Raw genomic sequence first — 15,499 nt, 5'->3', positions numbered from 1 at the left:
TGCTTAACAAATAAACAAACAAAGAATAATTTTGAAACTGTCACAGAGACCTCTGTGGCGAAACGTCATTCTTATACGACGTTTCACTTTTTTTTTTTCTCATTTTAAGGAAGACCAATTTACCGTTTCTTTACATCTTATGAGCAAGCAGAGCTAACTACATTAAACCATTTCATATCACTTTCTAATTAGTGCAGTCTTTACTACGTTTCATCGTATTTTGTAAACAGGTGTTTCTAACATTTCAGTTTCTTATTCGGTGAAGTGTTTGCCTGTTACATGTTAATTTGAACAGAGCACTTGTAGCTGCGCCCGGTTTGGGAATTCCCACTTTGAAGAACACCCACGGTCTTCATTCCAAGTTTGTATGGGTAAGAGCTTTAGACTGCTTGGCGCCATATCACCCTTGCATTGCGCATGCACTCTAACCGTTTTCGAATAATTGTTGATTGACTCCGAGGGCAACCCTTCTGACAAAAACGCATCACTGCGAGCCACGACTGTTTGTAAGTGAGAGATGAGGTCAGAGGTTGGGGCAGAGTTCGAGGCCAATGTATGAATATAAATATAAACGACACATGTGTATGTTGATGTAAGTATAAAATAAAGTACACGTGTGAATGTTGATATAAATATAACATAAATTAAACTACAAGTGCTTATGTTGATGTAAATATAACATAAAGTACACGTGTGTATGTTGATGTAAATATAACATAAAGTACACGTGTGTATGTTGATGTAAATATAACATAAAGTACACGTGTGTATGTTGATATAAATATAACATAAGGTACACGTGTGTATGTTGATGTAAATATAACATAAAGTATACGTGTGTATGTTGATGTAAATATAACATAAAGTACATGTATGTATGCTTATGTAAATATAACAAAAAGAACACGTATGTATGTTGATGTAAATATAACATAAAGTACACGTGTGTATGTTGATATAAATATAACATAAAGTACATGTATGTATGCTTATGTAAATATAACAAAAAGAACACGTATGTATGTTGATGTAAATATAACATAAAGTACACGTGTGTATGTTGATGTAAATATAACATAAAATACACGTATGTATGCTTATGTAAATATAACAAAAAGAATACGTATGTATGTTGATGTAACTATAACATAAAATACACGTATGTATGCTTATGTAAATATAACAAAAAGAATACGTATGTATGTTGATGTAAATATAACATAAAATACACGTATGTATGTTGGTGTTAATATAACCTAAATCAAACTACATGTGTTTATGTTAACGTAAAAGTAACATAAAGTACACGTGTGTATGTTGATGTAAGTATAACATAAAGTACACGTATGTATGTTGATGTAAATATAACATAAAGTACACGTATGTATGTTGGTGTGAATATAACATAAAGTACACGAGTGTATGTTGATATAAATATAACATAAAGTACATGTATGTATCCTTATGTAAATATAACAAAAAGAACACGTATGTATGTTGATGTAAATATAACATAAAGTACACGTGTATACGTTGATGTAAATATAACATAAAGTACACGTATGTATGCTTATGTAAATATAACAAAAAGAACACGTATGTATGTTGATGTAAATATAACATAAAGTACACGTATGTATGTTGGTGTAAATATAACATAAAATACACGTATGTATGTTGGTGTAAATATAACATAAAATACACGTATGTATGTTGGTGTAAATATAACATAAGTTAAACTACATGTGTTTATGTTAACGTAAATGTAACATAAAGTACACGTATGTATGTTGATGTAAATATAACATAAAGTACACGTGTGTATGTTGATGTAAATATAACATAAAGTACACGTGTGTATGTTGATGTAAATATAACATAAAGTACACGTATGTATGTTGGTGTAAATATAACATAAAGTACACTACATGTGTTTATGTTAACGTAAATGTAACATAAAGTACACGTGTGTATGTTGATGTAAGTATAACATAAAGTACACGTGTGTATGTTGATGTAACTATAACATAAAGTACACGTATGTATGTTGATGTAAATATAACATAAAGTACACGTGTGTATGTTGATGTAAATATAACATAAAATACACGTATGTATGTTGATGTAAATATAACATAAAGTACACGTGTGTATGTTGATGTAAGTATAAAATAAAGTATACGTGTGAATGTTGATATAAATATAACATAAATTAAACTACAAGTGCTTATGTTGATGTAAATATAACATAAATTACACGTGTGTATGTTGATGTAAATGTAACATAAAGTACACGTGTGTATGTTTATGTAAATATAACATAAAGTATACGTGTGTATGTTGATGTAAATATAACATAATGTACATGTATGTATGTTTATGTAAATATAACATAAAGTATACGTGTGTATGTTGATGTAAAATATAACAACAAAAGCAACACGTATGTATGCTTATGTAAATATAACAAAAAGTACACGTATGTATGTTGGTGTGAATATAACATAAAGTACACGTGTGTATGTTTTGATATAAATATAACATAAAGTACATGTATGTATCCTTATGTAAATATAACAAAAAGAACACGTATGTATGTTGATGTAAATATAACATAAAGTACACGTGTATATGTTGATGTAAATATAACATAAAGTACACGTAAGTATGCTTATGTAAATATAACAAAAAGAACACGTATGTATGTTGATGTAAATATAACATAAAGTACACGTATGTATGTTGGTGTAAATATAACATAAAATACACGTATGTATGTTGGTGTAAATATAACATAAGTTAAACTACATGTGTTTATGTTAACGTAAATGTAACATAAAGTACACGTGTGTGTGTTGATGTAAGTATAACATAAAGTACACGTATGTATGTTGATGTAAATATAACATAAAGTACACGTGTGTATGTTGATGTAAATATAACATAAAGTACACGTGTGTATGTTGATGTAAGTATAACATAAAGTACACGTATGTATGTTGGTGTAAATATAACATAAAGTACACGTGTGTATGGTGATGTAAATATAACATAAAGTACACGTATATGTACTTGTAAATATATACATTTATGTTGGTGTAAATATAACATAAAATACACGTATGTATGTTGGTGTAAATATAACATAAATTACACTACATGTGTTTATGTTAACGTAAATGCAACATAAAGTACACGTGTGTATGTTGATGTAAGTATAACATAAAGTACACGTATGTATGTTGATGTAAATATAACATAAAGTACACGTGTGTATGTTGATGTAAATATAAAATAAAGTACACGTGTGAATGTTGATATAAATATAACATAAAGTACACGTGTGTATGTTGATATAAATATAACATAAAATAACATAAGGTACACGTGTGTATGTTGATATAAATATAACATAATGTACATGTATGTATGTTTATGTAAATATAACATAAAGTATACGTGTGTATGTTGATGTAAATATAACATAAAGTACACGTGTGTATGTTGATATAAATATAACAAAAAGAACACGTATGTATGTTGATGTAGATATAACATAAAGTACACGTGTATATGTTGATGTAAATATAACATAAAGTACACGTATGTATGCTTATGTAAATATAACAAAAAGAACACGTATGTATGTTGGTGTAAATATAACATAAAGTACACGTGTGTACGTTGATGTAAATATAACAAAAAGAACACGTATGTATGTTGATGTAAATATAACATAAAGTACACGTGTGTATCTTGATGTAAATATAACATAAAGTACACGTGTGTATGTTGATGTAAATATAACATAAAATACACGTATGTATGTTGATGTAAATATAACATAAAGTATACGTGTGTATGTTGATGTAAATATAACAAAAAGTACACGTGTGTATGTTGATGTAAATATAACATAAAATACACGTATGTATGTTGATGTAAATATAACATAAAGTACACGTGTGTATGTTGATGTAAATCTAACAAAGTACACGTGTGTATGTTGATGTAAATATAACATAAAGTACACGTGTGTATGTTGATGTAAATCTAACAAAGTACACGTGTGTATGTTGATGTAAATATAACATAAAGTACACGTGTGTATGTTGATGTAAATCTAACAAAGTACACGTGTGTATGGTGATGTAAGTATAACATAAAGTATATTGTTATTCGTACCTTACTATCAGTTTTAGAGGTTAAAATTTCCTTTGCGGCTCCTAATTTAATATGTCTCCTTTTTTTATTGGGATTTTACACATTACAGAATCAGATTCTAAATATTCCGTTCTTGTTAGAGGACAGTATTTCCTGCTGTGTAACGAATGCTTCTCTCTCTTTCGTAAGTAACTCTAGGTAAAACTGTAATTTATAATAATACATGTTACACTATGAATAGGAAAACTTCCTGGAAAGTTGGAATGATTCCAATACTGGTTCGCAGAAGAAACAGGTTTAACAGTGGTTATTAAAATGTTGAGTGTGGCGATTTCGTCAAAAGATCACTAGGTAAACATGACAGAAGAGATAACCAGGTGAAGATTACAGGAGAGACAACTAGATGAACATCACAGGAGAGACAACTAGATGAATATTACAGGAGAGACAACTAGATGAACATCACAGGAGAGACAACTAGATGAACATTACAGGAGAGACAACTAGATGAACATCACAGGAGAGACAACTAGATGAATATTACAGGAGAGACAACTAGATGAATATCACAGGAGAGACAACTAGGTAAACATGACAGAAGATGAAGATTACAGGAGAGACAACTAGATGAACATCACAGGAGAGACAACTAGATGAATATTACAGGAGAGACAACTAAATGAACATCACAGGAGAGACAACTAGATGAACATCACAGGAGAGACAACTAGATGAATATTACAAAAGAGACAACTAGATGAACATCACAGGAGAGACAACTAGATGAGCATCACAGGAGAGACAACTAGATGAACATCACAGGAGAGACAACTAGATGAATATTACAGGAAAGACAACTAGATGAACACTACAAGAGAGGTAACTAGATGAACATCACAGGAGAGCTGATTAGGTGAAGACCACTGCTTGGGAGACCTGTTTTAATTATGATTGTTAGCGGATATTTTAAACGTGATGAGTTTCGTTTTTTGTCGAAGTGAAATCCTTGTGTTGAGACAACAATTAAACTAACTGCCTTATTAATAACTGTTAAATTACTGCAGTATTTGAGTCAAAGCATTTCTTTTAAAGTATGACTGCACGCTTGTAGTTCATAAATGTGCAGGAGATGTGAAACTGTTAAATAACATATTGTTGGCGAATAAAGAAATCAGAAAGGACGCTCCGTGAAATGATTATTGTTTAGGAGAAGGAAATTATATTATAATCTTGTTCACTACATGAAGAAAGGCAATTATTTTTGTGTACAACAGGAAGTAAAGTTACACTAAGTCACGTGCTATAGTTTGCTGAGCTTCTGAACCGCCAGGGGCACTGGTGTCGTGCAGGGAATTTCGTAGCTTACTGTACGCTATAATGATTTTTTTTAAAAAGGTTTTTTAAGCTAAATCAGAAGTCGTTGTTTTGTTCAGTGGCTAGAGCAGAGCCATCATCTGGTGAGTTTCGGCATTCATTCTGAGATTACCCATAGATATCCAAACGTTTGACCTGATACCCATGGTTAATCAATGGTAGAAAACCGTGATTCCTCGAGCAGCTGGGTCGCGTGGACACGTGCAGTCAGTATAGTTGCAGAACACCAGGTGTGATTCCCCTTGTTCTGCTTAGCTAGCACGTGAGAAATATGGTATTTCCTGGTTCAAGTCAATTTTTAATTGAACTGTTTGTTATCAACTGCTTTTATTTTTAATTTAAAAGCACATAAGCACTGAGGAGGGTTGATGAAATACCAGAAGAAAAAGAGAAATAAAACTGCCCAAAGTAGCACAAATATAAATCAGAAAAATCACACTTGATTTCTTGTCGGTATCATGACTTTTGCTTGAAAGTCTAGCATCAAAATGACTCTTGTTACTTTAGGCCCAGCATGGCCAGGTGATTAAGTCACTTGGCTCGTAATCTGAGGGTCAAAGGTTCGAATTCTTGTCACACCAAATATACTCGCCTTTTCAGCCGTGGGGGCGTTATAATGTTACGGTCAATCTCACTATTCATTGGTAAAAGAGTAGCCCAAGAGTTGACGATGGGTTGTGATGACTAGCTGCCTTCCTTTTAGTCTTACATTGCAAGATTAGGAACGAATAGCACAGATGGCCCTCTTGTAGCTTTGCGCGAAATTCAAAATAAACCCAACCAAACTTGTTAGTTTAATTTACGATGCATTCTGAAAACTTATATGACTTATATGTAATCTTCATCAGGCTTACTGTGGTCAGCGGTGAACGTGAGGGTGAGTTTGGGAGGTTAGAGTCATGATAAAGAAAGCTCTGAGACAAGATAATGTGTAACTTGATAACCAACGATTGGAAAATTCAAAATCCGTTTTTCCAGTTCTAGTGTAGTTAATAACTTCATAATTCAGTTTGTGAAATGTTATTAAATCTAAACAGTTCAAGTAAACTCAAATGTTTTTACTTTGGTATTATAAAAACCGAAACACCAACCGATATAAAACAGTAAAGTCCATTAAAGTTTTATTAAACTTTTATAACCTATTGTGATGTTTTGAAAATATTGTATATATATCCGTTTACTTCCCATTTTAACGAGCTGTTTCTGTTGTGATTTTAAACAATTGAAACAAAGTTCTCAGACATTTCAGCAGAACTCTAGTTGAATTTTAAACACTTCTAATCTAACTGCTTTCTAAGGAAAAGGCTTATATGATAAAACTGAAAGTATTTGTGTCACGTTTTCATACGAATTATCACGACATTTCAATTTCTTTCTAATTCTTTTAAGTTGTTGTGGAATGAAATACAAACCACAAGGGCCCGATATGACCAGGTAGTTAAAGCACTCTACTCGTAATCTGAGCGTCGCGGGTTCGAGTTTCTGTCACATCAAACATGTTCGTTCTTTCAGCAGCGGAGGCGTTAAAATGTGACGGTGAATCCCGCTATTTTTTGGTAAAAGAGTAGCCCAAGATTTGGTGGTGGGTGGTGATGACTACCTTCCCTCTAGTCTTACTGCTACGTTAGGGACGACTAGCACAGATAGTCCTTTTGTAGCTTTGTGCGAAATTAAAACAACAATAAAAAACACAAGCTACAAGTAAAATATTGCTGTGTGACTTTTGTTAATACACTTTGTGTAAATGAAAATGGTTACGCATGGCTTTATAAAAACAAGTACAATTTATTAATTAAACAGGGTTTTATTGAAACAAGACCTTGCTAGTGGTTAAGGAACTCATGTGGTTAGATTTATTTAGTACATAAGGTTTTATTGAAACAAGACCTGGCTAGTGATTAAGGAACTCATGTGGTGAGATTTATTTATTACATAGGGTTTTATTCAAACAAGACCTGGCTAGTGGTTAAGGAACTCATGTGGTTAGATTTATTTATTACATAGGGTTTTATTGAAACAAGACCTGGCTAGTGATTAAGGAACTCATGTGGTGAGATTTATTTATTACATAGGGTTTTATTCAAACAAGACCTGGCTAGTAATTAAGGAACTCATGTGGTTAGATTTATTTATTACATAGGGTTTTATTGAAACAAAACCTGGCTAGTGGTTAAGGAACTGATGTGGTTAGATTTATTTATTACATAGGGTTTTATTGAAACAAGACCTGGCTAGTGGTTAAGGAACTCATGTGGTTAGATTTATTTATTACATAGGGTTTTATTGAAACAAGACCTGTCTAGTGGTTAAGGAACTGATGTGGTTAGATTTATTTATTACATAGGGTTTTATTGAAACAAGACCTGGCTAGTGGTTAAGGAACTCATGTGGTTAGATTTATTTAGTACATAGGGTTTTATTGAAACAAGACCTGGCTAGTGGTTAAGGAACTCATGTGGTTAGATTTATTTATTACATAGGGTTTTATTGAAACAAGACCTGGCTAGTGGTTAAGGAACTCATGTGGTTAGATTTATTTATTACATAGGGTTTTATTGAAACAAAACCTGGCTAGTAGTTAAGGAACTGATGTGGTTAGATTTATTTATTACATAGGGTTTTATTGAAACAAGACCTGGCTAGTGGCTAAGGAACTCATGTGGTTAGATTTATTTATTACATAGGGTTTTATTGAAACAAGACCTGGCTAGTGATTAAGGAACTCATATGGTTAGATTTATTTATTACATAGAGTTTTATTGAAACAAGACCTGGCTAGTGGTTAAGGAACTCATGTGGTTAGATTTATTTATTACATAGGGTTTTATTGAAACAAGACCTGGCTAGTGATTAAGGAACTCATGTGATTAGATTTATTTAGTACATAGGGTTTTATTGAAACAAGACCTGGCTAGTGATTAAGGAACTCATTTGGTTAGATTTATTTATTACATAGGGTTTTATTGAAACAAGACCTGGCTAGAGATTAAGGAACTCATGTGGTTAGATTTATTTAGTACATAGGGTTTTATTGAAACAAGACCTGGCTAGTGGTTAAGGAACTGATGTTGTTAGATTTATTTAGTACATAGGGTTTTATTGAAACAAGACCTGGCTAGTGATTAAGGAACTGATGTTGTTAGATTTATTTATTACATAGGGTTTTATTGAAACAAGACCTGGCTAGTGGTTAAGGAACTCATGTGGTTAGATTTATTTATTACATAGGGTTTTATTGAAACAAGACCTGGCTAGTGGTTAAGGAACTCATGTGGTTAGATTTATTTATTACATAGGGTTTTATTGAAACAAGACCTGGCTAGTGATTAAGGAACTCATGTGGTTAGATTTATTTATTACATAAGGTTTTATTGAAACAAGACCTGGCTAGTGATTAAGGAACTCATGTGGTTAGATTTATTTAGTACATAGGGTTTTATTGAAACAAGACCTGGCTAGTGATTAAGGAACTCATGTGGTTAGATTTATTTATTACATAGGGTTTTATTGAAACAAGACCTGGCTAGTGATTAAGGAACTCATGTGGTTAGATTTATTTAGTACATAGGGTTTTATTGAAACAAGACCTGGCTAGTGGTTAAGGAACTCATGTGGTTAGATTTATTTATTACATAGGGTTTTATTGAAACAAGACCTGGCTAGTGGTTAAGGAACTGATGTTGTTAGATTTATTTAGTACATAGGGTTTTATTGAAACAAGACCTGGCTAGTGGTTAAGGAACTGATGTTGTTAGATTTATTTAGTACATAGGGTTTTATTGAAACAAGACCTGGCTAGTGGTTAAGGAACTGATGTTGTTGGATTTATTTATTACATAGGGTTTTATTGAAACAAGACCTGGCTAGTGATTAAGGAACTCATGTGGTTAGATTTATTTATTACATAGGGTTTTATTGAAACAAGACCTGGCTAGTGGTTAAGGAACTGATGTTGTTAGATTTATTTAGTACATAGGGTTTTATTGAAACAAGACCTGGCTAGTGATTAAGGAACTCATGTGGTTAGATTTATTTATTACATAGGGTTTTATTGAAACAAGACCTGGCTAGTGATTAAGGAACTCATGTGGTTAGATTTATTTAGTACATAGGGTTTTATTGAAACAAGACCTGGCTAGTGGTTAAGGAACTGATGTTGTTAGATTTATTTATTACATAGGGTTTTATTGAAACAAGACCTGGCTAGTGGTTAAGGAACTCATGTGGTTAGATTTATTTATTACATAGGGTTTTATTGAAACAAGACCTGGCTAGTGATTAAGGAACTCATGTGGTTAGATTTATTTATTACATAGGATTTTATTGAAACAAGACCTGGCTAGTGATTAAGCAACTCATGTGGTTAGATTTATTTAGTACATAGGGTTTTATTGAAACAAGACCTGGCTAGTGATTAAGGAACTCATGTGGTTAGATTTATTTAGTACATAGGGTTTTATTGAAACAAGACCTGGCTAGTGATTAAGGAACTGATGTTGTTAGATTTATTTATTACATAGGGTTTTATTGAAACAAGACCTGGCTAGTGGTTAAGGAACTCATGTGGTTAGATTTATTTATTACATAGGGTTTTATTGAAACAAGACCTGGCTAGTGATTAAGGAACTCATGTGGTTAGATTTATTTATTACATAGGGTTTTATTGAAACAAGACCTGGCTAGTGATTAAGCAACTCATGTGGTTAGATTTATTTAGTACATAGGGTTTTATTGAAACAAGACCTGGCTAGTGATTAAGGAACTCATGTGGTTAGATTTATTTATTACATAGGGTTTTATTGAAACAAGACCTGGCTAGTGATTAAGGAACTCATGTGGTTAGATTTATTTAGTATATAGGGTTTTATTGAAACAAGACCTGGCTAGTGGTTAAGGAACTCATGTGGTTAGATTTATTTATTACATAGGGTTTTATTGAAACAAGACCTGGCTAGTGGTTAAGGAACTGATGTTGTTAGATTTATTTAGTACATAGGGTTTTATTGAAACAAGACCTGGCTAGTGGTTAAGGAACTGATGTTGTTAGATTTATTTAGTACATAGGGTTTTATTGAAACAAGACCTGGCTAGTGGTTAAGGAACTGATGTTGTTAGATTTATTTAGTACATAGGGTTTTATTGAAACAAGACCTGGCTAGTGGTTAAGGAACTGATGTTGTTAGATTTAGTTATTACATAGGGTTTTATTGAAACAAGACCTGGCTAGTGATTAAGGAACTCATGTAGTTAGATTTATTTATTACATAGGGTTTTATTGAAACAAGACCTGGCTAGTGGTTAAGGAACTGATGTTGTTAGATTTATTTAGTGCATAGGGTTTTATTGAAACAAGACCTGGCTAGTGATTAAGGAACTCATGTGGTTAGATTTATTTATTACATAGGGTTTTATTGAAACAAGACCTGGCTAGTGATTAAGGAACTCATGTGGTTAGATTTATTTAGTACATAGGGTTTTATTGAAACAAGACCTGGCTAGTGGTTAAGGAACTGATGTTGTTAGATTTATTTATTACATAGGGTTTTATTGAAACAAGACCTGGCTAGTGGTTAAGGAACTCATGTGGTTAGATTTATTTATTACATAGGGTTTTATTGAAACAAGACCTGGCTAGTGATTAAGGAACTCATGTGGTTAGATTTATTTATTACATAGGGTTTTATTGAAACAAGACCTGGCTAGTGATTAAGGAACTCATGTGGTTAGATTTATTTAGTACATAGGGTTTTATTGAAACAAGACCTGGCTAGTGATTAAGGAACTCATGTGGTTAGATTTATTTATTACATAGGGTTTTATTGAAACAAGACCTGGCTAGTGATTAAGGAACTCATGTGGTTAGATTTATTTATTACATAGGGTTTTATTGAAACAAGACCTGGCTAGTGATTAAGGAACTCATGTGGTTAGATTTATTTATTACATAGGGTTTTATTGAAACAAGACCTGGCTAGTGATTAAGGAACTCATGTGGTTAGATTTATTTAGTACATAGGGTTTTATTGAAACAAGACCTGGCTAGTGATTAAGGAACTCATGTGGTTAGATTTATTTATTACATAGGGTTTTATTGAAACAAGACCTGGCTAGTGATTAAGGAACTCATGTGGTTAGATTTATTTAGTACATAGGGTTTTATTGAAACAAGACCTGGCTAGTGGTTAAGGAACTCATGTGGTTAGATTTATTTATTACATAGGGTTTTATTGAAACAAGACCTGGCTAGTGGTTAAGGAACTGATGTTGTTAGATTTATTTAGTACATAGGGTTTTATTGAAACAAGACCTGGCTAGTGGTTAAGGAACTGATGTTGTTAGATTTATTTAGTACATAGGGTTTTATTGAAACAAGACCTGGCTAATGATTAAGGAACTCATGTGGTTAGATTTATTTATTACATAGGGTTTTATTGAAACAAGACCTGGCTAGTGGTTAAGAAACTCATGTGGTTAGATTTATTTATTACATAGGGTTTTATTGAAACAAGACCTGGCTAGTGGTTAAGGAACTCGTGTGGTTAGATTTATTTATTACATAGGGTTTTATTGAAACTAGACCTGGCTAGTGATTAAAGAACTGATGTTGTTGGATTTATTTATTACATAGGGTTTATTGAAACAAGACCTGGCTAGTGGTTAAGGAACTGATGTAGTTAGATTTATTAATTAAACAGGGTTTTATTGAAACAAGACCTGGCTAGTGATTAAGGAACTCATGTGGTTAGATTTATTTAGTACATAGGGTTTTATTGAAACAAGACCTGGCTAGTGGTTAAGGAACTGATGTTGTTATATTTATTTATTACATAGGGTTTTATTGAAACAAGACCTGGCTAGTGATTAAGGAACTCATGTGGTTAGATTTATTTATTACATAGGGTTTTATTGAAACAAGACCTGGCTAGTGATTAAGGAACTCATGTGGTTAGATTTATTTATTACATAGGGTTTTATTCAAACAAGACCTGGCTAGTGGTTAAGAAACCCATGTTGTTGGATTTATTTATTACATAGGGTTTTATTGAAACAAGACCTGGCTAGTGGTTAAGGAACTCATATGGTTAGATTTATTTATTACATAGAGTTTTATTGAAACAAGACCTGGCTAGTGATTAAGGAACTCATATGGTTAGATTTATTTATTACATAGAGTTTTATTGAAACAAGACCTGGCTAGTGGTTAAGGAACTCATGTGGTTAGATTTATTTATTACATAGGGTTTTATTGAAACAAGACCTGGCTAGTGATTAAGGAACTCATGTGGTTAGATTTATTTAGTACATAGGGTTTTATTGAAACAAGACCTGGCTAGTGATTAAGGAACTCATGTGGTTAGATTTATTTATTACATAGGGTTTTATTGAAACAAGACCTGGCTAGTGATTAAGGAACTCATGTGGTTAGATTTATTTAGTACATAGGGTTTTATTGAAACAAGACCTGGCTAGTGATTAAGGAACTCATGTGGTTAGATTTATTTAGTACATAGGGTTTTATTGAAACAAGACCTGGCTAGTGGTTAAGGAACCCATGTTGTTGGATTTATTTATTACATAGGGTTTTATTCAAACAAGACCTGGCTAGTGGTTAAGAAACCCATGTTGTTGGATTTATTTATTACATAGGGTTTTATTGAAACAAGACCTGGCTAGTGGTTAAGGAACTCATATGGTTAGATTTATTTATTACATAGAGTTTTATTGAAACAAGACCTGGCTAGTGATTAAGGAACTCATATGGTTAGATTTATTTATTACATAGAGTTTTATTGAAACAAGACCTGGCTAGTGGTTAAGGAACTCATGTGGTTAGATTTATTTATTACATAGGGTTTTATTGAAACAAGACCTGGCTAGTGATTAAGGAACTCATGTGGTTAGATTTATTTAGTACATAGGGTTTTATTGAAACAAGACCTGGCTAGTGATTAAGGAACTCATGTGGTTAGATTTATTTATTACATAGGGTTTTATTGAAACAAGACCTGGCTAGTGATTAAGGAACTCATGTAGTTAGATTTATTTAGTACATAGGGTTTTGTTGAAACAAGACCTGGCTAGTGATTAAGGAACTCATGTGGTTAGATTTATTTATTACATAGGGTTTTATTCAAACAAGACCTGGCTAGTGGTTAAGGAACCCATGTTGTTGGATTTATTTATTACATAGGGTTTTATTCAAACAAGACCTGGCTAGTGGTTAAGGAACCCATGTTGTTGGATTTATTTATTACATAGGGTTTTATTCAAACAAGACCTGGCTAGTCGTTAAGGAACCCATGTTGTTGGATTTATTTATTACATAGGGTTTTATTGAAAGAAGACCTGGCTAGTGGTTAAGGAACTGATGTTGTTGGATTTATTTATTACATAGGGTTTTATTCAAACAAGACCTGGCTAGTGGTTAAGGAACCCATGTTGTTGGATTTATTTATTACATAGGGTTTTATTCAAACAAGACCTGGCTAGTGGTTAAGGAACCCATGTTGTTGGATTTATTAATTATACAGGATTTTATTGAAACAAGACCTGGCTAGTGGTTAAGGAACTCATGTGGTTAGATTTATTAATTATACAGGATTTTATTAAAACCGATGTGTATTATATTCTGTAGTTTCACTAGTGTAGCCAATGTGTATTATATTCTGTAGTGTCACTACTGTATCCGATGTGTATTATATTCTGTAGTGTCACTACTGTGTCCGATGTGTATTATATTCTGTAGTATCACTACTGTGTCCGATGTGTATTATATTCTGTAGTGTCACTACTGTATCCGATGTGTATTATATTCTGTAGTGTCACTACTGTATCCGATGTGTATTATATTCTGTAGTTTCACTACTGTGTCCGATGTGTATTATATTCTGTAGTTTCACTAGTGTAGCCAATGTGTATTATATTCTGTAGTGTCACTACTGTATCCGATGTGTATTATATTCTGTAGTGTCACTACTGTATCCGATGTATATTATATTCTGTAGTTTCACTACTGTGTCCGATGTGTATTATATTCTGTAGTGTCACTACTGTGTCCGATGTGTATTATATTCTGTAGTTTCACGACTGTGTCCGATGTGTATTATATTCTGTAGTTTCACTAGTGTAGCCAATGTGTATTATATTCTGTAGTTTCACTAGTGTAGCCAATGTGTATTATATTCTGTAGTGTCACTACTGTATCCGATGTATATTATATTCTGTAGTGTCACTACTGTATCCGATGTATATTATATTCTGTAGTTTCACTACTGTGTCCGATGTGTATTATATTCTGTAGTGTCACTACTGTGTATTATATTCTGTAGTTTCACTACTGTGTCCGATGTGTATTATATTCTGTAGTTTCACTAGTGTAGCCAATGTGTATTATATTCTGTAGTGTCACTACTGTATCCGATGTGTATTATATTCTGTAGTTTCACTACTGTGTCCGATGTGTATTATATTCTGTAGTGTCACTACTGTATCCGATGTATATTATATTCTGTAGTTTCACTACTGTGTCCGATGTGTATTATATTCTGTAGTGTCACTAGCGTAGCCAATGTGTATTATATTCTGTAGTGTCACTACTGTGTGCGATGTGTATTATAATCTGTAGTGTCACTACTGTGTCCGATGTGTAGTATATTCTGTAGTGTCACTACTGTATCCGATGTGTATTATATTATTTGTAACTAAAATAAATATTTTATCATATATCTTTTCCTTTATATATACAAATATATTGAATACATTTAATCTTTCTTTATTTAAAAAAATATATTGTATTTAACGAGTCTGGTTGCTCTCTAATGTCCATCTCTGGTGTTTGAAGACCTCTGGTGGTTGTCCGGGAAAAGAAAAAATCATATATATTATTTTCAGGGATTTGAATATCGAGATACATACACAATCTTTAAGTGTGAATACATGTGTACAAGATATACGTTAACCT

General features: G+C 32.4%; 1 long non-coding RNA gene across 1 annotated transcript; it reads left to right on the top strand.

Annotated features, from left to right (window-relative positions):
• The first annotated feature begins 482 nt into the window (after positions 1–482).
• Positions 483–5,345, top strand: LOC143248227 (uncharacterized). The gene is made up of 2 exons (XR_013026825.1): positions 483–592; positions 4,406–5,345. It is a non-coding gene; the product is annotated as an uncharacterized LOC143248227 (long non-coding RNA).
• The last annotated feature ends 10,154 nt before the right edge of the window (positions 5,346–15,499 follow it).

The sequence above is a fragment of the Tachypleus tridentatus genome, chromosome 4 (genome assembly GCF_004210375.1).
Source record: "Tachypleus tridentatus isolate NWPU-2018 chromosome 4, ASM421037v1, whole genome shotgun sequence".
Lineage (NCBI taxonomy): Eukaryota > Metazoa > Arthropoda > Merostomata > Xiphosura > Limulidae > Tachypleus > Tachypleus tridentatus.
Note: the sequence above shows the minus strand (reverse complement) of the source record. Positions and strands in the feature narration are given on the sequence as shown.